The sequence below is a fragment of the Pezoporus flaviventris genome, unplaced genomic scaffold (assembly GCF_033815535.1).
Source record: "Pezoporus flaviventris isolate CSIRO_AGI_PZ_B2104156 unplaced genomic scaffold, CSIRO_AGI_Pfla_v1 ptg000015l, whole genome shotgun sequence".
In the NCBI taxonomy this organism is placed as follows: domain Eukaryota; kingdom Metazoa; phylum Chordata; class Aves; order Psittaciformes; family Psittacidae; genus Pezoporus; species Pezoporus flaviventris.
The window spans coordinates 10441490-10465816 of NW_026892563.1; the positions used below are offsets into that span (position 1 = coordinate 10441490).

The 24327-nt window shown below is 59.3% G+C and overlaps 1 protein-coding gene across 7 annotated transcripts in view; it reads right to left on the reverse strand.

Annotated features, from left to right (window-relative positions):
- The window catches only part of BCOR (BCL6 corepressor), an 80427-nt gene that overhangs the window by 53321 nt on the left and 2779 nt on the right, over positions 1–24327 (reverse strand). For 5 of the 7 annotated variants that reach the window (XM_061453391.1, XM_061453389.1, XM_061453392.1 and 2 more), the window contains exon 1: positions 4071–4612. The exons of 1 other annotated variant lie outside the window; for it this stretch is intronic. The gene's annotated coding sequence lies outside the window, so the exon portion shown is untranslated. Of the gene's footprint in view, positions 1–4070; positions 4613–4652; positions 4719–24327 lie in introns of those variants that run through there. One more of the 7 variants, XM_061453387.1, reaches the window with a different exon arrangement.

Consider the following 24327-nt stretch of genomic DNA (forward strand, 5'->3'; position numbering starts at 1 on the left):
GCCTTGCGTTTGGCATCCCCATTAGGGGACCTTGGCTTCTTTATCAACCTTAAAGTGGACTGTAACAAGGTGGGAGTAGAGCAGGGAAATGGGACAATTTTGAACTGCCCGAGGCTGCAGCTCTCAGCACATCCTGGTAAAGGCAGATACGGTGTGTGACACAGCGCCTGGATTGTCCACCACTGCAAGAATAAAGCCAAAGCACCAGTATTGTTTCAAGACCCAGTCCATATTTGGGCATTCTGTTCACACATCCTAAGTATTGCTTTAAATATTACAGTCGCCAATGTGGTTCCTAATGCACTCAAATGGGAGAAGTAATTTCTGTTCGGTCTCAGATTACTGGCTTGGTCTTGCTGGTCTTTTTTTTGGGGGGGGGGGGGGGGGGGGAAGACGGAAACCCTGCTGAGTCTGTTTGCACTGGTCTCTATTAGATATGCAACAAATCTGCCATTTCCGGCACTGCTTCTATTCTAATTAGAGATGTATTTAGATGTGACGTGTAAATAAGCACTGAGCTGCCTGCTGCCCTGGCTGCGCGGGCTGCTTGGGAGCATTTCCAATAAGGCTGTAGCGCCCGGAACCGGGGCTCAGACAAAGAGGAATGGGAATGGTCTGCGCTGCAGGCGAATCCAACAAAACCAGCTTTTATCCATCGCTCTAAAGCCGTAACTGCTTTTAATCTGTACAGCCCAGGCTTGCACGCCACGATCGCATCTCATCCACCACGGAGGACGCCTCAGTACAAAAGGAAGCACATACTGACGCAGGGGCTGCAAACAGCCCCCGACCCTCCGAAGCCCCCACAAAGAACCCGCTTCCCGCTTGCCCTTGCCCCCCACAAAGCATGCGTGGCCCCATGGGCTTCCATATGATTCAAGGCGGGTACACTCGGCCTTGGCATGCATGGACACAGGCCGAGGGTTGCCCCACGTCGTAAGCACACCCGTGGTGGCCCCGTGGTGCCGAGGGCGCCGGCGGTGAAGTTGATGGGACCTGAAGGTGACCGCGAAAAGGCGCTCCCCCCACGGGGACGGGAACCTCCGCCGCTGGGTTTTCCCTGCAGCTCCGGGGAAAGGGGGGCACGGCGGGGCCGGGGGTGGTGGAGAGCGGCTAGGTACCCCCTGCCGGCCGGCCACCCCCGAGACCTCCCCGTTCCCCTCACCCCCGGCCACACAACCCTGGCTCCAAGCGCTCCTCGGAGTTTCCAACGAAAGAAAACTCCTGGGAACGAAATATTCTGGCGCTCGCCTCGTGAACTCTTTTCCTACTGCGGGAAACAGCTCGGAGGAAGCCAAAGGATGGACGGGCAGCGCCGGGGGCCCGAGGCGCACTGCCCCACTCGTCGTGTCCCCCCCCACCCCTTTCCGGCAGCATCGCTGTGTCTGCTGATGCTCCCGCATCCTTCCAGGCCGGAGCAGCCGACCCCGATCCCCTCTCGGCTTTAAGGGTTAACAACCATCGCCACCAGAGAAAAAAAAAAAAATACCGCGGTGACCTTTTCCTCTCCGGCTCCCCCACTCTCCCTTTCAGGCTCCGGTTCCTGAGCTCGCAGGGAGCCTGAGCGGCTGTCTAGACCGATCTATCACAGACGGACAAACAATACCAGGAGAAGCCCCTGCCCGGTCCCTCAGCCTCCGCCACTCACCTTAGAAATGGCGAAGAAAAGTGACCGCGATACAATCCTCTCCGGTATATTTATAGCCTTCCACACAGCCCACCTTCATGCCTGACAAATGAGATTTTGTCTGCTCTCTCCGCGTACGCTCCAATAAACTATTTTTTTTGGGTGCCTGTTTTTGGTAACATTCCAGGCTAGTCCCTCCGGCCCTGGGGCGACGAGGGCTCCCTCGGGGGACAGGTTGGATAGCCGGGGCCGGAGGGGCTTGGGAGGGGGGAGAAGAAGATGAAATAAAGAGGGGGACCCGACCGTAAGTCCACACGCAAGCTCCCAACCTGGACTGTCCGTATTCATCACGCCGCTTCGCAACCAGCCCCCCCTCACCCCAAGTGCTCCCTGGTCCCTGCCAGCCCTCCGGGGTGCGTATTTAAAGCTGTCTAAGGGGCGAGGAGCCGGAGGTCCAACGCTGCAAAAGGCTGGGGAATAACTAATGAGCTGTGCAGCCCACTGATCCGGTGCATACTTCCTAATTAACTCTGAGTCACCTATTTGTGACAGCAATTCAAAGAACTGCACCAGGGATAAACTGCAACCCCGGCGCGCGAAGGCAACGCGGGGGGGGGGAATGTGGAGAAGAAAGGGCGGGGGGGGGGGGGGGGGAGGAGGAATTTGCTCCTAATCCTCCTAAAAGCAATTAGGGTGAGCGCTGCGCTGGCTACCTCTCGGGAATAAAAAAACGGGGGGAGGGAATCCACCCAGCGGCTCCGACAGCAGCACCGAAAGGAAATGAACCGGTGTGTCGCAAGCGCGGCAGCACTGGGCTCCAGGCAGGCGGGGACCGCGGCTCGGGGGTGAAAGTAGCCAAGAGCGGCGGCCGGAGCGAGCGGTGCTCCAGGGCTCGGAGGGCACCATCGCGCACAAAGCTGGATCGGGGAAGGGGGGAAAGAAGGGGGGGTAGAAGCGGAGGGAAGAGCGTCTAGCGGCGAAACCACCGGCGGAGGAAGCGGGAGCTGTCCCGCCCGTCCCCCCCAGCTGGGACCGAGACCCCGTACCGCCCGTCCCCCAGCTCTCAGCTTTGTTCCCAAGCAGCCCCGGTGGGGCACGGCTTTACTCGGGCCGCCCCCTGCGGAAGGGACACGGAGAGGAGTGAGGGAAAATGGAAAATAGAAAACCTTTAGAAAATCCGGGCTTGGCTGCATGGTGCTGGCTGGGCTACCCCCACCCCACCCCCCAACCTTTTAATACAAACACGAATACAAAAGCTGCGGGCTCCAGAGAGCAGATGAAAGCAATGAACGGAGTTTCTGGAAAAGATTCATTAGTGGGAATGCTGCGAGGAGCTCCGAGGCGATACCATTAAAGCCAGTCCCCACACTTTGGCAGTTTTACACCGCTCGCTACGGTCGAGGCGTTTTTTCTTGTGGTCGGGGAAAACGGGGAGGTGCTCTCCCTCCCCCATCTCCAAACCCGGGATCCGACAGACATCGCGGAAACGAAAGGGGGGGGGGGGGGGGGGGGAACCACACAACATACACGGATCGAGCAAGAAAGGAACGTGAACGCTCCGCAGCACTCGCCCCCGGACTCGCTCCGGGAACATCAAATACATGCCTCATATGCTGCGCAGAGCCGCCGCACTTGGCCCCGGCTTCACAAAGCTGCCTCCCCTGCCCGACCGGCCCCCTCCGGCCGGCCCTTTGATGGCAAGCCCGAGCCTCCCTCCCGCTTGCTCTCAACTCCAAACTACACTTTGGAGCTCACTAAACTTCCGTGTCACGCCGGACCTCACGCCAGCCACAGCTCCGCGCACGGGAAAGCCCCGGGCCGCCCTGATCCACGTGCGCGGCGGCGCCCGCCCCGCCGGGGCGGAGGGAAGCGGAGGAGGGGGGAAGCGGCGCCCCGGGCTCTCCTGGTGGGGGGAAGGCAGCCAGCAGCGGGCTCTCCCCGACGCTCACCTGCCCGCTGCTCTCCGCGGGCACGGAGCGCGGAGCCCGGCTCGCACGCCTTGGGAACCGTCCCTGCTCCGTGGGTCAGCAGGGCCTGTCCCCAGGGAGCCCCACACCGCCGCTGCCCCGGCGCTTTCACGATCGCGAAGTGCGAGGCGAAGGGAACACCACGGCCACCCCCTCACACACACACGGGCGCACCGGAGCCGACAGCGCGACCGGCAGCTCCCCCCGCCGCCCAAACAGGCATCTTTACAAGCAACTGCTTCGAAACTTCCCCTCCCTCACCGCAGCCCCGGAGCCGCTGAGACCCCCACACCGCCGCCCCGCCGCCGCTTGTATCACTCCCGCCCGAGCCCCTCTGACCCACGCCGGAACTTTAGCCTGCGCCACCGCTGCCATCCCCGCGGCGGGGCAAGGGGAGCCCCGCGGACGCCCGGTCACGGCGGGACCCGCCGGCGGCGGCTTCCGCACGGGAGCTGTTCGCGGAGCGGAGCACTGACCTTCCTGCCGCGCCGCGGGGCTGCGGCGAGCGCCGTCCGCGCCGCGGGTCCCCGCACCGTCTCCTTGCCCTGCCGCTCTCCCGGGAAGGGCAACCCCGTCAGGGGTCAGAGGTGGAGAGAGGCGAGAAAAGTTTCCCTATCGCCCTTCCCTTCTCCGTGGGTGCGTGTACCGCGGCGTGCCCCGGCGCAGGCAGGCCAGGGAACGGGTGCGGGTAGGCACTGAGCTGCGGGGGGCAGGAACTCGGCAGCCGCCTGCGCCGACGGGACAGGTGCCCGCGGGAAGGGGTTTGCTTCCCTGCTCGGCTGGGCTCAGCAGCGGTAGTGGGAGCGGCAGCCCGCGATGCTCATTCCGGCTGCCGGCTCTGGTTTGGCAGCGCCATGTTGCTGGCTTGCTCCGGGCGAAGTTCCTGCGCTGGCGAGCGCGGCGCTCCCATCTCGCCCGCGCCGCCGTCTCCCGTGTCCTGGCCGCCGCGGCTTTGTGTGTGTGTGGCTGGGGATTTAATTCTCCTCCTCCTCCTTTCTTCCCCTCTGCGCCCCCCCCCCCCCCCCCTTTAGTCCGCCGGGAAAGCCGCTCTTCCTCACCTTGCCGCTGGGAGACCGGGCTCCGTCTGCTGCACGCTGCGCTCCCCTCTCATCCCCCCTCCCTCTCTCCCTCCTCCTCCTCCTCCTCCTCCAGCCGCCGCCTCCCCTCCCTTCCCCTCCCCCCGGGCAGGCGCTGCACCGAGGGAGCCGCCGCCAGCGGCGGCAGCAGCAGCAGCAGCAGCGCCGCCACCGTTTTTTCCCTCTGCAAGTTTCCCCCTCCCCTGCGTTTCCCTACCCAAGCAGGGTTCGCCCGGCCGCTCACCCGCTCCCCCCTTGTGCCCTGGCTAATTGATTTGCCCCCCCCCCCTCCCCCGCCAGCCCCTCGCTTCGCTGCGCTCTCTCCCCCCCCCCCCCCCCCGCCCCGGTTGGCACAGGTCGCTGCCAAGCTGCGGCTCCCCGGAGGCCCCCGCGCCCCCCCGGCCGGCAGGGAGAGGAAAGCCGCCCCCCTCCCCGCAGATACCCCCCTCGCTCACTACCCAGAAGGCCAGTGGAGAACCGCAATTACCATAAAGCTCCGCTCACTCCGCTCAGCCAAGCTGTCAAAACCCCGGCGGCGGCGGCGCTGCCAGACATCGCTGCGAGGCTCCGTGGCCGGTCGCGCCGCGCTGACACCCCATGTCGCCCCATTCTCCCCCGGTCTTCCCGCCCGGCTTCCCCGGGAACCCCCCGGCGGTGCAGCCCGCGACCCCCCCTTCCAGACCCGCTGACTCCGCGTTCCCCCCTGTCGCGCCAGCGCATCCCCGCCACCCCAGGACCCACCGAGTGCTCGCAACCTTCCTAGCTCCCCCGCAGGGATCACAGCACGCACCGACCCTTTCGACCGCAGCCTCCCACCCGCGATGGGGTGTCCCCGGGTGTCCCCAGAGCCCCATTTCCCTTCTTCGGGTCCCACCAGACGCCCCCAGCTTCGCGTGGTCTGCGACTCGACCGCGCTGATTTCCTCGCTTCCCTCCGGGGCAGCCTCTGCGAGCTCTGAATCGGGATGGAGGAAAAAAAAAAAAGCCAGTCGTCCATCAGCGGCTGCATTGCGGGGGGAGCTCATTACAACGCGTTTTTGCCTGATCCGGCTTTGGCAGCCCTTAACGCGCTTTTGACCGCGTGTGAGCGGTGTGGCTACCTCGGAAGCGGGGAGGGGGTAAGCGGGGGAGAGGGGGGGAAGGGGGCTGAAGCACCGTTTCCCTCCGCTGGCATTTCTACGGCTGCTTGATTTTTTGCCCGTGTTGAGCCCTTAAATCTCCGGGTTGGTAGTTATCGGCTGCATCTATTTACTTTGGCAACTTTTGGCTTGGCGAGCTCCTCGTAAATTTCACGTTCATAACGCCCATCCCTGCCGATACTCCCAGGTTTGGTCCCGCCGAGCCCGGGGCGCAGAGGCAATCTGGGGGGGGGGGGGGGGGTAGGGAGGTGGGAGGCCTCCGGGCCAGCCGTGCACTGAGCCCCGCAGCTCCCCCTCACCGCCCGGCGCCTGCCCGGGGAAGAGGGAGATTCGCCACTTCAGCGCCCCCGCATCGAGCCCCCTCCCCCCGCCTGCCGCCGCCACTCCGTGTGGGAGCGAGTGCCAGCCAAACGGCAAGTGATTAACGCGGACAGCTCGCCCGGGGAGGGGGGAATTCTTAATCGTCACGTTCAGGACACAGCGAAAAGGCTGCGGAGCTGCTGCGAGCTACAAAAGCTTCTCTCGCCGGGAGCGCACAAGCAGCGTGCGGGGCGACGAGGATTTAGCGCCGGAGCAGAACTGCCGGGACTGCCTGCTGTTGCTGTCGCTTAGCTCAAGATGGGAAACCAGGAGTTCCCGAAAGCTGTCCCAAAAATTTTGGTCAAAGCACGTCCGTAAAAAGGGATCCCCAGATGCTGGGGGAGGGGGACACTGCATACACAAGACACGCACCCGGGTCACGGCCAGAGGCGTGGCATTTCATGAAAGTGCCATCACTGGGCTTTGGGTTTTCGCTAAGGCTCTCAAAGGAAAAAAACCTAAAACCCTCGGCCGTCACAAAAGTGAAATCCCCACCGTTTGAAACCCGAAACTCCAGCCGCACCACTCGGCTTCCTCGCAAGGAGCCCGGGGAGCCGCCGAGCGCGGTGGACGGGCTGCGGTCCCTCGGTACCGGCCGGTGGGGTGCACGGCCTCAAGCAGCGGCCCGGTTTGATCCCGGCGCGGCAGACCGCGCATCTGAAAAGGCTTCTACACGGTTTTTTAATCGATAACAGACGGCCTAGTTTATAAAGATGTTTTAGGGCTAGACTACCGCACACACGTGAGTCACAGGCACACAGCTGGAGGAAAGGCCTGTGCTGGGTTTTTTCCCCCTTTCCTAGGAAAAAAAACTTCAGGTAGGAAAGCAGAACTAGCGTGTCTCCCAGGTCCCCAGATGCATCTACCTGGGCGTCTCCCCGCAGGTCTGGACCCGCGGTGCCACCGGCCCGCACTTGCATCTCAAAAGTCGCCCGTTTCCCTTGCCCGGGGCTGCAAACTCCGGATTACATGTGTGCGCCGACAGCGTCGGGCTGCCTGGTTGATGCTGCTTTATCTTACCTCGGGGTAAATGCCCCACTTTAACCGCAAAATTTTTGTGCGCGGTTTTCTCCCTGGAGGGAACAAACCCGCGCTTGTTCGCCTCTGTGCCTTTTTTGTTCCCCGGGTGCCCGATCTTTGCAGCGGGAGGACGGAGGCTCCCGGCGAAGACATTAGGGCTTCAGTTTGCTCCCATCGCTTCCCTCTGCCTCTGGTGTGGCGGGCACCGCTAACTCCGAAAAACAGAGCATGCGGATTACTGGGCTGCCTCCCCCCGCACCCCCAGCCCCGGAGGGAGCTGACCCCTGGGTCAGGCCGCTGCACGCTGCTCCCTCCCCGCGAGCAGAGGGAGTGAAGCTCCGCGCACGAATGCTCGGGGCTCCCCGCTGCTGCTGCTGCTGCCGCTGCCGCCGCGGAGCCGGGTGATGCGCTCGCTAAAAAACGGCTGCTTCGACAATGCTGTAACCTCGTAAAGACAAATCCACTAATGGCAGAATGGGCTTCTCGCAGGAGGCTTCCAAGTGGAATGGCTTGACGCCGGCTCTTTTACCTCCAGCGCCGCCCCTAATTGGAAGTTTCCCCCTTTTTCCCGCACACCTCAAAAGTTGGGAGTCCAACCGTAGGAGCGGCGAGGCCCGGCCCCCTCTGAGCCAACGGCAACCGGAGCACACGGCTCTCCTGGGCGCGGAGAAGGAAAGAGATGGGCGCTGCAGAAAATGCGACCGAGGTGCTCAGCCTGGTGTTACTAGGAAAAGCCTGTAATCGCTGTCCTCTGAATTTATATCAAAGGCTGTTTAGAAATCTAACAAAAGCATTTGGCGTTATACGGGGTCTGCAGCGCTTCCAGCCCTGATGCGGTGCCAGCACATTGTTACACCGCCGTGCCACACCATACGACACACCCCGCAATCCAGGGGGTTTTGTGTAGCAGTACTATTTGTAATTCAGGGCTACTCAAATCCGTTCTCACCCCCGGAAAAGCCCGAGACGCGCTCGCTTCACGGACTACCCCTTCCTCACAGGGGCAAATGACAAATCTGGTTGTGCTTGCTTTACTCAGCACCCTCTCCCCGCACCACAAAAGAGCGGAGATACCCACAGCCCTCCGGTCCCGGTTCGCCGCTCGGAGCGGGCAGCTCGGGAAGGACAGGCAGGCAAACACGCACGTCACCGGGAGGGAAGCTCGACGCTGGGACGGCTGCCGCTGCGGCCGGGAATGCGCTCGCCGGGCCCAGGCTGGGGACGGGGATTCAGCAGTTCCCTGGGGGGAAGGCAGGCTGGCTGCCAGCTGCCCCCTCCACCTCTTCTACTTGCATACCTCGGCCATTTTGTCTTAGGGCGCGCCTGTGTCCCGCATGTCTCCCCCCTCCCCGAGCCCCGGCAGTGACCCGTCGGGCAGGGGGCTGATGCCTAGGGCTCACCGCCCAGGCCCTGGCGCTGGGGTGGCGAGCAGGAGAAGAAGGCAGAGCAGCCGGCAGTCCCGGCCCTCTCCAGCCAAGGGGGAGATGCAGCCGCCAGGCAAGGCCCTGCAGGGGAGGGGGCGTGCGCCGCACGTCTGGAAAGGTAAAAATAGCGCCGGCGAGGTTGTTGCTCTCCTCCTCGCCTCCCCCCAGCCCGGCGGGGGGCAGCGGGCGGCGCAGGGGGGGGTCGGCGGGGAGGGTGCAGGAGCCGAAGCCAAACAAAACCCTGGCCCCGGCCGGAGAGCAGTAAGAGGCTGAGCCTTCGCCTTTTGAAGGCGATGCTCAGGAGCAGGGGGCTGCCCCCGACTTTTTTCTCGCTGAGGTCCCTCAGCCCCGGGGGTCGCGGTCTGCTCCCCGGCCCCGTTTTTTTCCGGCCCGGGATCAGCGGCAGCGAGCGGCGCTCCGCGGAGGCACCGCAGCCTCCACCCTCCCGTGTTTAAATAGAATACGGCGGCCGGGGGAACCGCCATGGTTTGAAGGTGTGTTTGCAGACTACAGCTTGTATGTTAATAATTGGATACAGTCGATGAATCACCTCCGTCCTCCTTCTGGTTGTGTTTTGTTTCGGAGGGGGTGGGGAGAGCGAGGAGACGATGCCGTGGCTCGGAGCTGAATACCAATTCCTCACTCGGGTTCATAAACACTCCGCCCCAGAGGTGACAGCGGAGGCCTCCGCCGCCCTCCGCGCCCCGCGGCGCGGCCCCCGGGCTCGCCGGCGTGCAGAGCGGGATGCGCGCCCCGGCTGGGAGCCTGGCAGCGGCGGGTGGCTCGCCGGGGTGCATCCATATGAAAAGAGAACAACATCAAAGCCGCAGCAGAGCGGGGGCAGGGACAGGCTCTCGGTGTGTACACGTGTGTACTTTTCCAGAGAAAAGCCCCTTTCAAATCGTATCCTCCCCCCCTCCCCCCCCCCCCCCCCCCCGCATAGCAGACGCGGGGAGATTGTCCTGTGAACACTTCGCAGTTTTTAGCAATTAAGGCGAGAGGGGGGTGGGTATAAAAAGCCACTTTTTCGCCCTGCAAGTGTGAAAGATAACAGTAAGCTGGGGCAAAACGTCTGCTTACAACCTTCCCCCAGCGATTGATCGGCCACCTCATCGCAGAAAATGCTCATTTCGAAAGCAGCTTCAAAAAGTTTCTGCTCAGAAACGCCATTTAAAACCCCTTCACCGCGCTATGCTGGCCCCCCTGCCGCGGTACCCAAATCCCGGCAGCAGCCGCTTCCTAGCGCGCCTTTCGGAAACCACGCAGGTAGAGGACCGAAACCTGCCGGGCACCGAGATTAGCAGCGCTCCCCGGCCGTGCCCGCCCGCCGCCCCCGTCACAGGCAGGGGCCGCGGTCGTCCTTAAAGGCCCCTCGCTGCCGGTAAAGCGGACAGGGAGCCAAGCTGGGCAGAGCCCCACGCCAGCAACACGCACTGGCGGCTGAGATAGAACAAGAGCCGGGCTGCCTTTTCCAGGTCGTTTTGCTGCACAGAAACCACGCTCCCGACTGCACAGAGCGATGCTCAAGGCTTGCCCCCAGCCAAGCTGCAGCATCCTCCTCCGGCGGCGGCGCTCGGGGGCGAATCCCTTCTGTCCGTCCCCCAGAACTTCCCCGACCTGCCCCCGGCCGCTTCCTACTCTGCCCCGCCGTCCGGCAGGCACAGGCGGAGGCCCTTTTAGGGCATAGGCCGTGGTACACACTTCGGAGGCCCAGCCCTCCGCGGCACCTGGCAGGGAAGGTCCCTCTGCTCCCTCCCCGGCCCCGTGGACAGGATGCGCGCGCCGTTTCTCCCCGTGCAGCGGGGCTTGGGGCGCTGACGTCTGCTGCCGCCAAGGCCGGGGCTGCTTCCCCGTCCCCCAGAGCTTCCTCCCGAGGCTCAGAGTTTCGATCTCCCATCCTTAAAGCCGTCGCCACCTCATAAGGCGAGGTGCCGAGGGGAAAAGGCTTCCTGAGCTCGAGGGCCAGGTGCAGCCATGTCCTGTCCTCACTGCCCTGGGAAACCTCCCCATGGGCCTCCACGCGAAACAGAGGAGTGTGTTATGGGTGTACGGGGGGGGGCCTCGTCCCGCTGCAAAGCCACATCGAGTCCCTCATGGGAGCCCCGGACAAGGGGGACCTCACGCAGCCTCGACGTGCCCTGGGCGTGAGCAAAGACGGGGTGACGGCCGAGAGCCGAGACGGTGCGGGGGACTTCCTAGATTCGCGAGACGCCCGTCTCCTCCCGCCGCCCTTCTCAGAAACCCGTCGGTGCCGTATTCTAGGAGTGGGTCAGCAGCTGGTAAGGGGAAAAAGAGCGAACGTGCGAAAAACCCTCCCAAACCCCAGCCTGGCGCGATTACTCATCCCGAGTTCCCCTTAATCAGAGAAACTTGGCAAAATCCCAAACCCGAGCCGTTAGCACGGTCGGAGGCTCCCCAGGCACCTTCCGCCACGGGGCCGGAGCCGAGGGAGTGGGGCACGGCAGAGGCGAGAGCTGGAGATCAGGACCGGGGCCGGCGGGGACTGTGAGTCCCCATACTCGGCGGCCTTCGCGCTCGGGTTATTGTGAAGCGTTTTATCTTCACAGCAGCAGCTAACGAAGCTCGGCGGCTGCAGCCCACACGACTTTGGTTCTCTGCATTTATCCTTCAATAAAAGCCGATTCCTTTATTAGAAACAGGAGACGTGTCTCCTACCGCCCCTATCAAATCCCAACTGGCAAGGCGCAGCCGACACCTCCCCCTCAGCCCCCCCCCCCCTTGCCCGAGAGGGGCAGGCGGCACCACCCCACGGCCTACGCCCCCCCTTCCCTCAGACCCCCCACTGCGAGCATCCTGCTCTCCCCGTCTCCAGCCTCCCATCGAACCGGGGCAGCTCTCGCCTCCTCCCTGAGACCAACCCTTGGACCGGGGCAGCCCAGTGCCGCCCCCCCCGCCCCGAACACCCCACGCCGCCATGAGCAGCCTGCCCCCCTTCGCCAAATCAATCCCCCCCCCCAGGCGCACCCACACGGCTTTCGTTCCCCTGCATTTATCGTTCAATAAAAGTTTCCTTTATTAGAAACAGGAGACGCTTCTCCCACCGCCCTCACCTCATGCCCCCTTGGCGGGAGCAGCCGGCGGCCCCCCTTCCACACCGCCCCCCCGTTCCCACCACCGCTGCCCCCTAAAAATAACAGCCGCCGTCCCCAGCAGCCGTAGCAGCCACCCCCCTCCACTGAGCCCAGGCACCCCCTCCCCTTCCCTCTCAAATCCTCCATCGCCAGGCGCAGCCAACTCCCCCCCCCCGCCTGCCTTTCCCCAGGCGCAGCCAACGACCCAGCAAATCCCCGCGCCAGGCACGGCTCGGCCCCCGCCCGCCTCGCAGCTCCCCCCGGGCACCGAACAGGTCTGTGCGGCGGCGGCTGCTTGTGCGACTCCGACCGGAGCTGCTGCCCCTGCCGCTACCGGGCGGGGAAGGCGTCTCCGGGCGCTGCCGAGAAACCCGGTGCTCGGAGGATGCCAGCCTTCCTCGCCGTACTGTGCCGCTCCGTGCTGTGCCACTCCGTGCCGTGCCGCGCCCCACCGTGCCCCTCCTCCGCGTCGCGGCTGCGGGAAGAGCGCAGCGGCCGGCGGAGATCTCCCCGCCGAGGAGGGGTCGGGACGGAGCGCGCTCTGTATCGTATTAAATTAATCGGCTCCGGAGGAGGCAGGTGATTCTGCCAAACACAATGAGGGGTCTGAGCGCTGCGGAATAAAGCACCCTTCATGGGGCTCTGGGCGGCGGCAGGGCCCGGCTCCTTTGCGGGACCGGCTGGTCGGGGGGGGGGGAATCCCGGCGCTGCTCCCCACCCCAGCGCGGGGAGCTCCGGCGCGGCGCACGCCACCCTCGGGATGCAAGGAGGGAGGGTGCGGGGGTAGTGGGAGCAGCGAGCTGAAGCCTCCGGGGACGAGACAGGAGGGGGGAATGCTGCAGGCAGGCTCCCCGCTTTCCGGCCGTGCGGCCCCGAAGGGGTGGCCCCCGGGAGTAGGGGGTGAGCACCAGCCCTCCGCGGGGAGGGAGGGGCCGGGCGGCGAGGACCGGGCAGCCCTCAGGGTCTGGCCGGGCTTGGCCGGGAAGTCGGCGGAGCCCGCGAATGGGCGGCGCGGGGCGGGCGGTGCTGCCCCGGTTCACGCGGTGGCAGGCGTTGTTTTCCTCAGAGCGATGGAGGAAATCTCCGGGATTTTAATGGGAGAGTGCAGCAGGGCTGAGCGCTGGGATTACGCGGCGCGGAGACAGCGGGCTGCGTGTGTGCGCAGGACTGGTCGTCTCCGCCCGTCTGCTGCTAATCGCACGTTTTCCGCTGTTCAAAAGAAACCGTGAGGCTGTGGCCGAGCCCAGCGCTGTGACATGAAAAGATGGCGCGCGCTCCCCTCCCCCAGCCTCCCTCTCGGTTTACACTTCCTCCCCAACAGCTTTTGCCTTCCAGTTTCTAAAGCCCTTTTCTCCCTTCCTTCCCCCCCTTTTTCCCGGCCGGATACTAGCTTCCCAGCGCATCAGTGGGTCCCTCGGTTGCGGCGATTTGTTTACCTCGCTATTTTCGCCTCTCGGAAACCTAGATCTCTTATGTCTTGCTCTTTTGTGAACTTCAGCGGGTAATGGCAGTTGAGGAATACGAGGAAAAGCGGGGAAGGGGTTACCCCACCACTTCCCTCCCTCTCCCCCCCCCCCCCCCCCTTCCATTTCCTCTCTCTCCCCCGAGGCAGGAAAACGAGCCTGACCGCGCTGTGTGCCTATCGTGGGGGCAGGAAGGAGGCTCCGGGAAAGGAGGTTCCGTGAGATGCCTGCCCGCGCCGCCGACCCGATCACGCCACGACGGCCCCTAACTGGGGAGGGTTACGGGGGGACGGTTCGGGGGAGAGCCGTAGCGGGAGGTAACCCCATCGGGGCAGTTCACTTTAGCGCTTTACGGTACTGTGCACATTAAGATGGTCTCGGCTCCCTGAGCGGGCGTGCGGGACCGGCCGCAGCCCCTGTCCGAGGCTGGAGGCCTCCTTCCACCTTGCTCCCCGCGTTCGTCACCAGATCGCTCCAACTTTTTGTAAGCCTGAAAATTATTCAGCGCCGCTGTCAATTGCACTTAGCGATGGGGCGCTGCTCACCAGGGATGCATGAAGGCCTCAGAGCCTAACCGCAGGCTCCTAGTCAGACTTCTGCCAGCTAGCAGCGAGTTTGTGAGGGGCTGCTGGGGAATTTGCCCGATCCCGTTTGTTTTGGGGGTTGTGGTGCTGACCTGCCGGGCAGCTGAATGCCGCTCCGACTCTTGGCTGGGAGGTCAGGATGGCCGAATCCGTTTTTGCATTGCGGGAGGACAGGTATTTTCCGTCCGTGGGTAGTAATGCAATTAACTTTTCTAGGCAGACGCCACGATTACGTGATCTTGCTGAACCTGTCGGTTTTGCTTTCGGGAGCGAGCAGGGAAACCGGACACCTTTATCAATGACTCCCGGGGCCGTTCTCGTGGGCACTCGCTATCATCGCCATCTGACCCCAGGCAGTCTGCGAGTGCCGTGTCGCAGCCCCTTGCCCTGCCCTGGCCAGGGATGGATGTAGAATTACCCAGCCTCGCTACGGAGTGGGCATGTGGGACTTTCCTAGACGTGTCCTCATGACATTGGCATACGGAGTGACTAAGCCTAGCAAATTGTCCACTTGTTCGAGCATTTTCTGGTTCCAAGGCATTCTAGCACTGGCTACAGCTGCGGGGCATTTCGCAGCTGGGCTTTCGCCTAAATATCGAGAATGAGCATTATCCACAACATGCACACGTTTAGCATCTTCCAAGAAGACTCTGGCGGGGTAAAACGGAGAGGTGCGTTGCGCTTGGACTGGCCTCCACGCAGCCTTGGCCGGCACCGGCGGACAGGGGTCGGCGCCCCCCGACGAGGAGCCGGGAGGAGAAGCACGGTTGCCTCGCTCCCGGTTGAACATTAACGGGACGGCCGCGGGGCCTTGCAGACCTTTGCTTTCCAGAGGCCGGGCGGGGACGACGGGCGCTTTTCTCCCCAAACGCGACGGCACTAATGAGATTACTGTCCGGCTGCCCGCAGCTGATGGTGCGAAGCGCCGAGCCCGCGGGCAAGCCCAGCCGCTGCGCCTCAACCCGGAGCACACGGCAGAAACGTCGCTGCCGCGAAATGCTGCGGGCTCCCCCCCCCCCCTCTCCTGTGCCGTGCCCAGGGGAGCCAAGAGCGGGAGCCGCCGCCCGGCCCGCGCTCGCCTTGCCCCGCGGAATCCCACGGGTGCCAGTAAAGCCCAGCCTGGGAGCCCTGCCAAGGAAGTCTGGCTTTGATATTCCGCGCCACGGCAGCTCCTCCGCTCACTCCACGCAAAAGCCAGCTTGCTCCGGCACTCCGGGATAAACACGGAGCGCGTTTCGCTGGGCTCCCAAAGTAAATATTGGAGCGGGGCTGCGCTGCGAAGCTGAAATCTCCCACTTTTCTGCGCTTAGCAACCGAGGGAAGCGTTGTGCACACCCTCCCCCAGCCAGGCTCCGGGTGATTTACTTGCTCGTTGCGATGCAGATAGTTCAAGGGCAGGACAAACTGCAAGCGGAGTCTTGTGAACGGAAATCTCCCATTTACGAGGTTCTGCTCCACCACCAAAAGCCACCCTCCAGCACCTTTGTTCTGCATGCAGCTGCTTTTATTCACCACCAACACCCCCGCCGCCCCAGCCACATCTCAATCCCACCCTTATTCCCACGTCTCAGATGGATTCCCAGCCTTTTCCCGACTGACCCTGGGGGAGGCGGCTGGGGGCAAATGGGGAGGTAACCGGGAGAGGTTGATGAATGATAAGGCAAATGATGAGCCGAAGCGACAGCGAAAGCAGATGCGGTCTCCGCTCTCTCGCAGGGCCCAGCCCCGTCCGCGGGAGTTGCGCGGGCGCCGCGGAAGCACTGCTGGCCTCCGCAGGCTTCGCCGGGCGAGATAAACACATTCTGGTCACGTGGCGAGCTCGTACGGTGCCATCCGTGCTCCCGTTCGCCTTCCCCCGTCGCTTTCCATACTAACACGCCATCCGCCAGCCGTCACCGAGCCCAGCCTCACCTCCTTTGCACCCTGCCAGCCCTCTCGGGGGCCCGCCTGGAGAGGAGAAGCCGCGGCTTCCCCGGGGAGGCTGCACCCCGGCCTGGGGTCGGCTGCATCCCGGTTTGCGGCTTGAGCGAGGACGGGCTGAACCGTGACTCGGGGACGGGGTAAAGGCTGTCGGCTTTCCGGCTAGGGGACGGGGCAGTAGGCGGCTGCGGTACAGTGGGAGCAGGGGCGAGGGCTGGCCGCATCCCCGGGACAGAAAGCGGTGCCTCGTCCCAGCGGCAGGCAGGGGTTTCGCCTCCGAGCCGCAGGTGGAGGGCAGCTGCGGGCTGCGTCGATTTAGGGGCAGGAGGGAGCTCAGCATCTCCGTGAACCACGGAGGGCGTGCAGTGGGTTCCACAGAAGGGGGGGTGGGGGTGGAGCACCCGTGGCGAAACGCCAGGTTTACCGCTTTAAAATGGCAGTGTCCAGGGGAATCCCCTCCCCTGTAGCAGCAAAAAACCTCTTCGCCCCGAGCACCACGGTCGCCTGCGGCAGCCCCGGCTGGTTACAGGAACAATAAAGCATCGCGGGCGCGCCCGGTGCCTCCCGCTGCTGGGGCCAGCCGAGGGTTCGGGCACAGGGAGAGGCGACGCGGGGGGGGGAGCAGGAGGATTGAGCTGGTGAAGTGCCCCCCCCCTTCTCCCCCCTTTCCCGCCGGCGGAGCGAGCGTGCCGGTTAATCCCTTTATCCCCGCTCGCTGGTGGCGATGCGAGCCGGCGAGCCGGCAGCCACCCGCCAGCCGCCCGAGGAGGCGACGTGCTGGCTCCGCGGCACAGATGTCGCCGGTTGGGAACAGGGAGCCAATCCCCACCGGCACCACCTTCACATTTCAAAAACCGGCGGGGGACAGGAGGGGGGCCCCTGACGACCCGGACACCGCTTAGGCACACTGGGGGGTTCTCGCCCTTAAGAGCTCGCTGCCGTCGGGCATCGGAGCCGTGCCCCAGCACCCCGCTCGGCCCGCACCCCTGGCCTCCGTATCCCCGCTCACGGGGTTCGTCTCGCTGTCTCCCCGAGGGGGCACGGTCTGCAGCCTCTCCCTCTCGCCGGGGCCCCCGGGCGGTGCAAGGAGCAGCCCCCGGTGCGGTGCCCAGGTTGGGCAGCAGCCGATCGGCCGCCCGTGCTCCGAAATCCGGCAATTATGCAAATGTCTGGGATGCTCTCCCCTTTGATCTGAACTTCCTCGGAATGATCCCTTCTCATTACGGAGCATGAAAATGCTTCTTGGACGTGTAAAGTGAACGACGGAGCTCCTTTCATCCCCTTTTGTTACCCGCACCGGGCTTATCCCTCTACCCCCGCATTCCCCAAACGCCGAGAAAGGGGGCAGAAAGGGGCTCCCAGGGGGAGGCGGTGGGACGTGGGAGCCGTCCGGGCCGCCGGTTGTCATGGCGAAGCCAAGTGTCTTCCCAAGTTATGTGCAACCCAACTAATGGGTTTGTGCCCCGATCGGCTCCGGGTTCACCTTCTCCCCCGCTGTCTGGCTCCCCGCCGGCCCGCACGCCTGCTCCCTGGGAGGCAGCGGCGCCCCGGCGACCAGCGAGCCTAGCCCCGGGGCCTCGTCCCTCTGATTCACCCCCTGCCTGCCCATCACACGCTGCGGGCTCGAGAAACGGAGAAGGGATGGGACAGGGGGAGAGGACTCCCGCCGACGTGAGCGCAGTCCCCGGGAAACTTTAAACTCCATCTTTGGCTGCGCTCCTTCCCACCTCGTTTCAGTTTTGATAACGAGGCACTGAATGTAGCGCAGGTTTAGTATGTCCACGCAACCGTGGATATGATTTTCAAGGCTCCCGAGAGCCGCGGCTGGGAATTTTTTCCTTCGAAGAGGTACTAAAGTTTGTCCTGTCTTGCAAACTATTCCTCCCGTGTAAGACAAACATCCTGACCGTTCGCTGGACGCCATTTTATGAAAGAATAGCTTGCATAATTTCAGGAATACCAGGTGTCTCAATACCTTTTTCGCCTTCCTTGCCGTTCATTCGGCCAAGCCAGGAGCTCCCTGACAATGGACTCCCGAGGGGAATCCGAGGGAACTGTACTAGAAAACAGGGACTTCTTCCCTGCTGTGCTCATGCACAGTGCAGAGAGAAAGCCTGCGATGTATCTGTGAGATGAAGGAATAAGTGCGAAGGAGGGCACAAAGTGAGGGGGCTGCCCTATGTAGGTTTTTTTTGTAATTTGGCTGTAATTCACAATTTTCCCTACAGAAGCATGGGTAGGTGCAGCATTGATGAAATTGTGCCACTGCAAAACCAAAGCTGAGCAAACAGGAGAATTAGCTGGTTTTAAAATGTTGTCATGTTTGTTGAGAGCTGCTAAACTGGTGCTTTACGAGGGCTTGGAAATTTTAATAAAAAAAGCAATCCTCCTGCTTGCTTACAGTTAATGACAGCTTGTAATGCATTCCTTCGAGACCTTCAGTAATATTGGGGCTCAGGGGACTTGAAATACCTAATTCACAGGTTTTTTTAAACCAAGAGACCTTTATGATCAGCTGGTCTGACCTGCTACATATCATGGGCCAGTGAGTTTCAGCCAGACATCATAAATTCTGGCTGAGCTTTTAACCTGGCATCCAGACTTGCTCTGAAGACTTTTAAGTAACAGCAAACCCACTGCTTGCCTCAGTTGTTTCCAGTGGTTGTGTTCCCTCTGGTTTAAAAAAAAAAAATCACCTATTTCTGCTCAGAATTCATATAGCTTCATTTCCAACATAGGATCTCATTATGCCTTTGTCTGCCACATTAAAGAGATCTCTACTATCAGAAATCTCCCCATAGAGACACTTAGGGCACTTAAAGACTATGATCAAACCGAGTCATAGCCTTGGATAAATTAATAGATGGGATTTCTTTCGTCTTTTGCAATAAGATGCGATTCCCAGAGCTTGAATCACTCTTGTAGCTCTTTTCTGATCCCATACTAATTTGCCAGTGCAATTTTAACATGCAACCACCACAACAGAGCCGAACACAATATTCTGGCAATGGTCTCCATTCATGTCAAAAGCATTAATGGCATCATTAAGCTTGTTTAAAACCTTATGCAGATTATAGCTAGCTTTAGCAATACTGTATTAAAACCCCATTTAAAAAGTCACCTGTCTTCATGCAGACTAGTGTCCATCAAATTCACAGTGCGGAGCATCACTTGACCAGACTGCAAAGCTAGCTTCATTTTTCTAGCTGGGGCTTTTTCAGTGTCCATCAGCACTAGCCTTCAGTAGGGCTTCATGTTTCTGCTTTTGCTGTAAGAAGCACCTGCTACATATACTCACAATGGCACTAGCCCTGGCTGTTCACTGAGATGAGCACAGAGCTCCACTACACCGTTCCCTCTCCTCCCTCTCTTGCAGTGCTGAAGCCCCAGTTAAGTTCCAGCAAGACCTTCACTGTTCAGTCTTTTCACTGGCTGTGGCGTGGCTCAGTTTTGAGACAGTACTTCCACAGATACTTTACAGACAGCTTCCACAAGAGCTTCTTCAACCATGGCAAACAGTCCCTTTCACACCCGAGCCCATTCCCCATTCACCTTCACATGAATGCTCCAAAAGAAAGCAGGGTAAAGCTCTCCCACTAGATAAGAGATTAAATAGAAGCTGCCCTTCCTCTGCCCATCCTGGTGATGCCCATACGTTTTTCAGTCTATCCCAGCTTCTGAAAATAGCCTTGCTGAGCAATGGCAGTATGGAATGGACATGGAAGGTCCATGTATTACAGAAGCATTTATTGCTCCTGTAACTTCCAAATCTCTCATCTATTCATGCTACATCGGGAAACACTGCATGCAGTGAGAGCAGTCACGCTTGGTGCTGCAAGCCTGGACTGCATGAGAAATGGCCTGAGTTGTAGCCTAGATGCCCTGGATTATTTGAGAGTGCCTTCTAAAAGCCTGAGCTGTAGCTAGGACTGTGTTGTGCTGGGCCTTGTGTAATGTGAAAGAACCTGTGCCCCAAAGATCTTTCCATTTGTATCCCCAAAAGCAGAAAATCGTACAGGACAGTCTTGGAAGTGGCTGAGCCTCAGCCTCATACACGAACCCTGTGCTTCCTAGGACTCATACCTGAGCAACACTATTTTCCTCCCACATGATAGGTCTTCCATAGTCTCAGTTGGAGATTCACGATATTGTGGTCATGCATGAGACCAAAGGTGCTTTCCCCACCAGAAGCAGACTGGCCTATGGCATCTTGTAAATCAGTTCTCCAGGCTGTTCCCGCATCTGCCCTAACAGAGGTTGTGGCACATGCTGGAAACTGGGTGAGAATAGTGGGCCTGCACCATAGGCACCTTCTAGTGGGAAAGGAGCTATAACCTGCCCAGGAAAGCTGGTCCCCATATAGGAGTGTTTCTTCATCTGCACAGATCTGCTTAAGGGACTCGTATACCACTTACTCTGCTACTGCCTACAGGAACAAGGTGCCAGCAGCATAAAGCCTGTGTAGTTATGCTTTTTACCCTGGAGTGAACTCTGATGAGGCTCATGTGATCTTAGAGGACCTTGAAGCTGCTACTGCAAAACTCAGGCCCAGCCTGCATGAACTAAGACAAGGGCAGAATAGGATTAATGGTTAAGTTGCTTTTGTGCATATGCTCCACCTCACATTCTGTGCCATGCAGTTGCACCACAACTGCCCCTTTAAGTTTAAATTATCCACAAAAATGATTTTTCCCATGACATGTCACAGCCTTCATGTCCTACTAGTAGCAGCCCTCCCTTTATACTTTCCACGAGCCCTCGTTTTACTATGAAACACACTTGCCCTCTCTTACTATGACTTACACTTTCCTACCTCAGAGGACGTATCAGAAGACACATCTGATGCCCCAGTTTAGACACCTCATACAACTGCCATCTCTCCTTTCCAAAACCATTGCCAGCCAGCCATCAGGTTTAAATCAAATTCTCAGCCTCAACCATGAAAAAGCCAGCACAGTCACCTTTGTTATAACACACCCTTCAGTTGCACTTTAGTACGCAGCCCATTATCCTCACTGTACCAAAATGCAATTTATAATTTAAAAAAGCAATAATCAAACCATCAGACCTGCAGTTTTGAGGCTCTGTGAGCCACAGGGTGGGAGCGCTTCTTTCTAATTTACTTGCAAGCGCATACCACCCAACCACTCATGACAGCCCGCTCGCTCTTCCTTCCAGGCTGCTGCAGCCAACAGTATTTGGGTCTGAGTGACTGGTTTGGGGTCTGCTCTAACCCTCCAAGGGGTTTGTCATTAGTTTTCATGGAGAGCAGAACGAGGCTGTACGTGGAAAACCAATATTGACATTTCCTTGTTTAAATATCATACATCAGAGGGGGGTCACAGGAGCCAAGGCCACCAGAAAGGGTTCCCCCACTAGCATTTCCTTTTAAAAAGCACCAGGGACACAACATCCTCCACTGGGCCTCACACCCGCATGTCTGCTCTTCTCTGTGAGCTGGCTGACTGCTGCCAGTGCCACTTAGCAAATACAGATGTTCAGGTCTTTTTCTTTCACCACGTGTCTTATCCCTGCACAGAGGCCTAGTACTAAATGAATGCCTCGTTTAAGCCTTCAAGGCTATACAAAATACCTTATCTGCGCTCACCTCTGTCTTTGCAAAAATCTACAGCGCTTTCCTATCAGATGTGAAACAAATGGCATTCAAACTTATTTTAAAAATTAATTGAACCAATACATCAACTTTCGTGTTTTCAGAGCCTGCATGGCCCTCGCCTGGGAAATTAGAACTGCGGGAAGGTAATTTTGCATTTAAATCAATGGAGCTTTCCCTACAAGATTGCCTCCACAGTTGGTAAAGCCAAGCAGTCCTACCGGGCTTCAGAAGAAGGAAGCCCATTAGGTGTCCCACATCTATGGCACACCCAATCTCCTTGCTGGGGGAGGCTTCCTAGGGGGCTGGTAGTGGGGGGGTACAAGCCCTCCATTAGCACCACCCAATGCAATGCCACTGGGGGTTACTTCTATGCTCTATGCCCTGGTTCCCTTCTCCTCCCATTTATTTGAGCAGCACCTCACCTGCTGTGCCTTAATCCTCGTGTTTTCCCCGCGTTCCCCATGTGAGAGTGCTTCACTCTGAGAGCAGGCAGGCTTTCAAGGTGAGATCAGATGCCGAGCTAGGAAAAAGTGTTTGGGGACCACAAAAAGCAGAGAAAAACGGAAGACATGTCCTTTCCCAGAGAAGGAATGGCTGCAGGATTTCCCTTTTTATCCAAAGCCCTGAACGGATTTGCTGCTCAAAGAAAGGTAATCCACATTATGTAGAAACAAAATTACATTCACATGAACACACGCATACAAACGCACACTGTTCTAACTGCAGGACACGGGCTTTGGGAGCTGTGGCCTTGGAGAGCAACAGCAAAAGGCAAAAGAGCCTGCCGGCGAAACCAGGAACTTGCCTGCCTCTCTGTACCACCAGCATCACTCTTCTGGTCGTCTGCTATTGTAGGTTTTTACAGTTTTGCTTCTGTTTTATGGGCAAGCAGAACGGTCTGCCTTCTGTGCCTAGAGTGCCCAGCATGCTAAAGCTGCTGTCAGATAACACAATAGTTGTGGACCTGGAAAGAATACAACTGAAATTTAGCCCCTATCTCTATGCATCCTGAGCCTGACCTGAGTTCAAAACTTCCCACCACTGTATTTTGTTTAGGTGAGCCACAGTACATCAGATGATGCAAGACGAAGTCCCACAAGCTTACAAATCTAAACAGAGACCAGAGAGGTGGCATACCTAGAGGTCATAAGAACATGAAGACATCATTTAGGTGGTCACGTAGTGGTCTTTCAGGGGTTTTGGTGACAGGACTTCTGAAAACATTTTTGCCCTGCTTGGGAGCATTCTGGAGGCAGGTGATGAAAAAGAGACGCTGCGACTTGACAGACTGTCACTGGGTGAACGATGAAGGTGTAAGCCTTGCAGCAAGAAGGGCTGCAGGCTGTTGGGGATGGGGTGCCTGCAGTCTGTGAGTACTGGCAAGAAAGGACTGGGGTCAGGAGGGGAGTCTGGGGTGCATCTGTGCTCGAAACTGAAGCAGCATTCATACCTTTCTGTGTCCATACAACCACTGCAAGCCACAGGGGTTTGCTCATTCATTACGGATGCCCAGTCCCTGTAAATGTTCAAGACCAGGCTGGATGGGGCTTTGAGTGGAAGGTGTTCCTGCCCATGGCAGGGGTGTTGGAACTGGGTGATCTTTAAGGTCCTTTCCAAACCAAACGATTCTGTGATTCTTGTGTTTACTGCTTTGTTTGAGGCTTAGCCATGGCCACATAACAGCACTTCCAAGGAGATTTTAAAATGCCTTTGGGGCAGTGAGGGACAGCAGCAGGACAACTATCTGAACCACTCAGATATTGGGACTTAGATCCATCCAGGCGTTAATTCAGTGAAAGCCAGACAGGATCAGGCTGAAACTGGCATTATGCACTGTTAGAAGCAAATCCACATAGTTTTAAGCACACGCAAAGCATTTTCTATGGGGACCTGGAGTGCTTTACAAGAGCGCTTGAGGGACCAGGTGACTTTTTAGCATGGTGAATTTCAGCAGTGTAAGGTTTAACGTTGTGGCCATGGCCCTGCCTGAGGTAGAGGTGACTGCAAAGGCCAAGTCAACAATTTGGAAAGATTTTTTGGCTTACGTATATTGCTTGAAAACGGTTTCTTACCATCATGACACAAGCCTCTCTGCTTGCTAAAATGCTGGAGGTACCTAGCGAGAGAACAGCTCTGTGCAGAACCCACAGGGAGGTGAGGAGACCCTGGGGCCATTTTTACCTACTGCTCCTCAGGTTGCTCAAAAGTTTTAGTCCTGCCTTCAGTCAGTGAAGAACAAGGCCCAGGGCTAGAAACATCTGTGGTGTGTAATACCTATGCAATAGCTCTCCTATCGCATCACAAGGCAGCTACATGCAAAGCCTGTCAGGCCCCTGGGAAATGGGGTTCAGTATTGGTTTGCCACAAACCTTGCCCCAAATACGGAAGAAGGACCTTGTCTCAAGCCAACCTGAAAGCTGCAGATACATCTGCTGTTGTCTCATTCTTGCGCTCTTCAGGTGCTTCCTTGACATGGGACAGGGTGTCCCCAAGCCACCACTATCTACACACTGCTTCCCAGCAACAGCGCATATTGCTTTCCCCAGACAAGAGTTGCTCTGACATCTTCACACACGCACACACATCTTTCCAAATGCTGTGCATGGTCTTTTGCTCTCCTGCTCCCCAGCAGACTGAGGCCCAGCCTGCCTAGACATGTGCCACCCCATACTTTGTCCCCATGCTTTGCCCAGAGCCTGTCCCCATCTCCTGCTCCTATAACTCCCATGCCAGCCACATCTGCAGCAGCGGAGCAATTGCATGAGGTGCACTGAGGGCACACGAGTCATTTACCTCCTACCCAGCTCTGTCTGCTGTGCTCCAGTGGGAGTCACACAGTGCTCTTGCTCCCAGTTCTTATGTGGTGAGCAGAGGTATAGGGCAGGTTATAGATTTTTGCCTCTCTGGCTGTGCTTTGTACTCAGCAGGCCTCATGGTCAGCTCAGCTGCACAGGCTGCTGGCTTGATGGTTTCTCCCTTCGCTTCCTCTGCCGTCCCAGATGCATTAAAACCTCCTCCAAGGCCAAGGCGAGGCAGGGG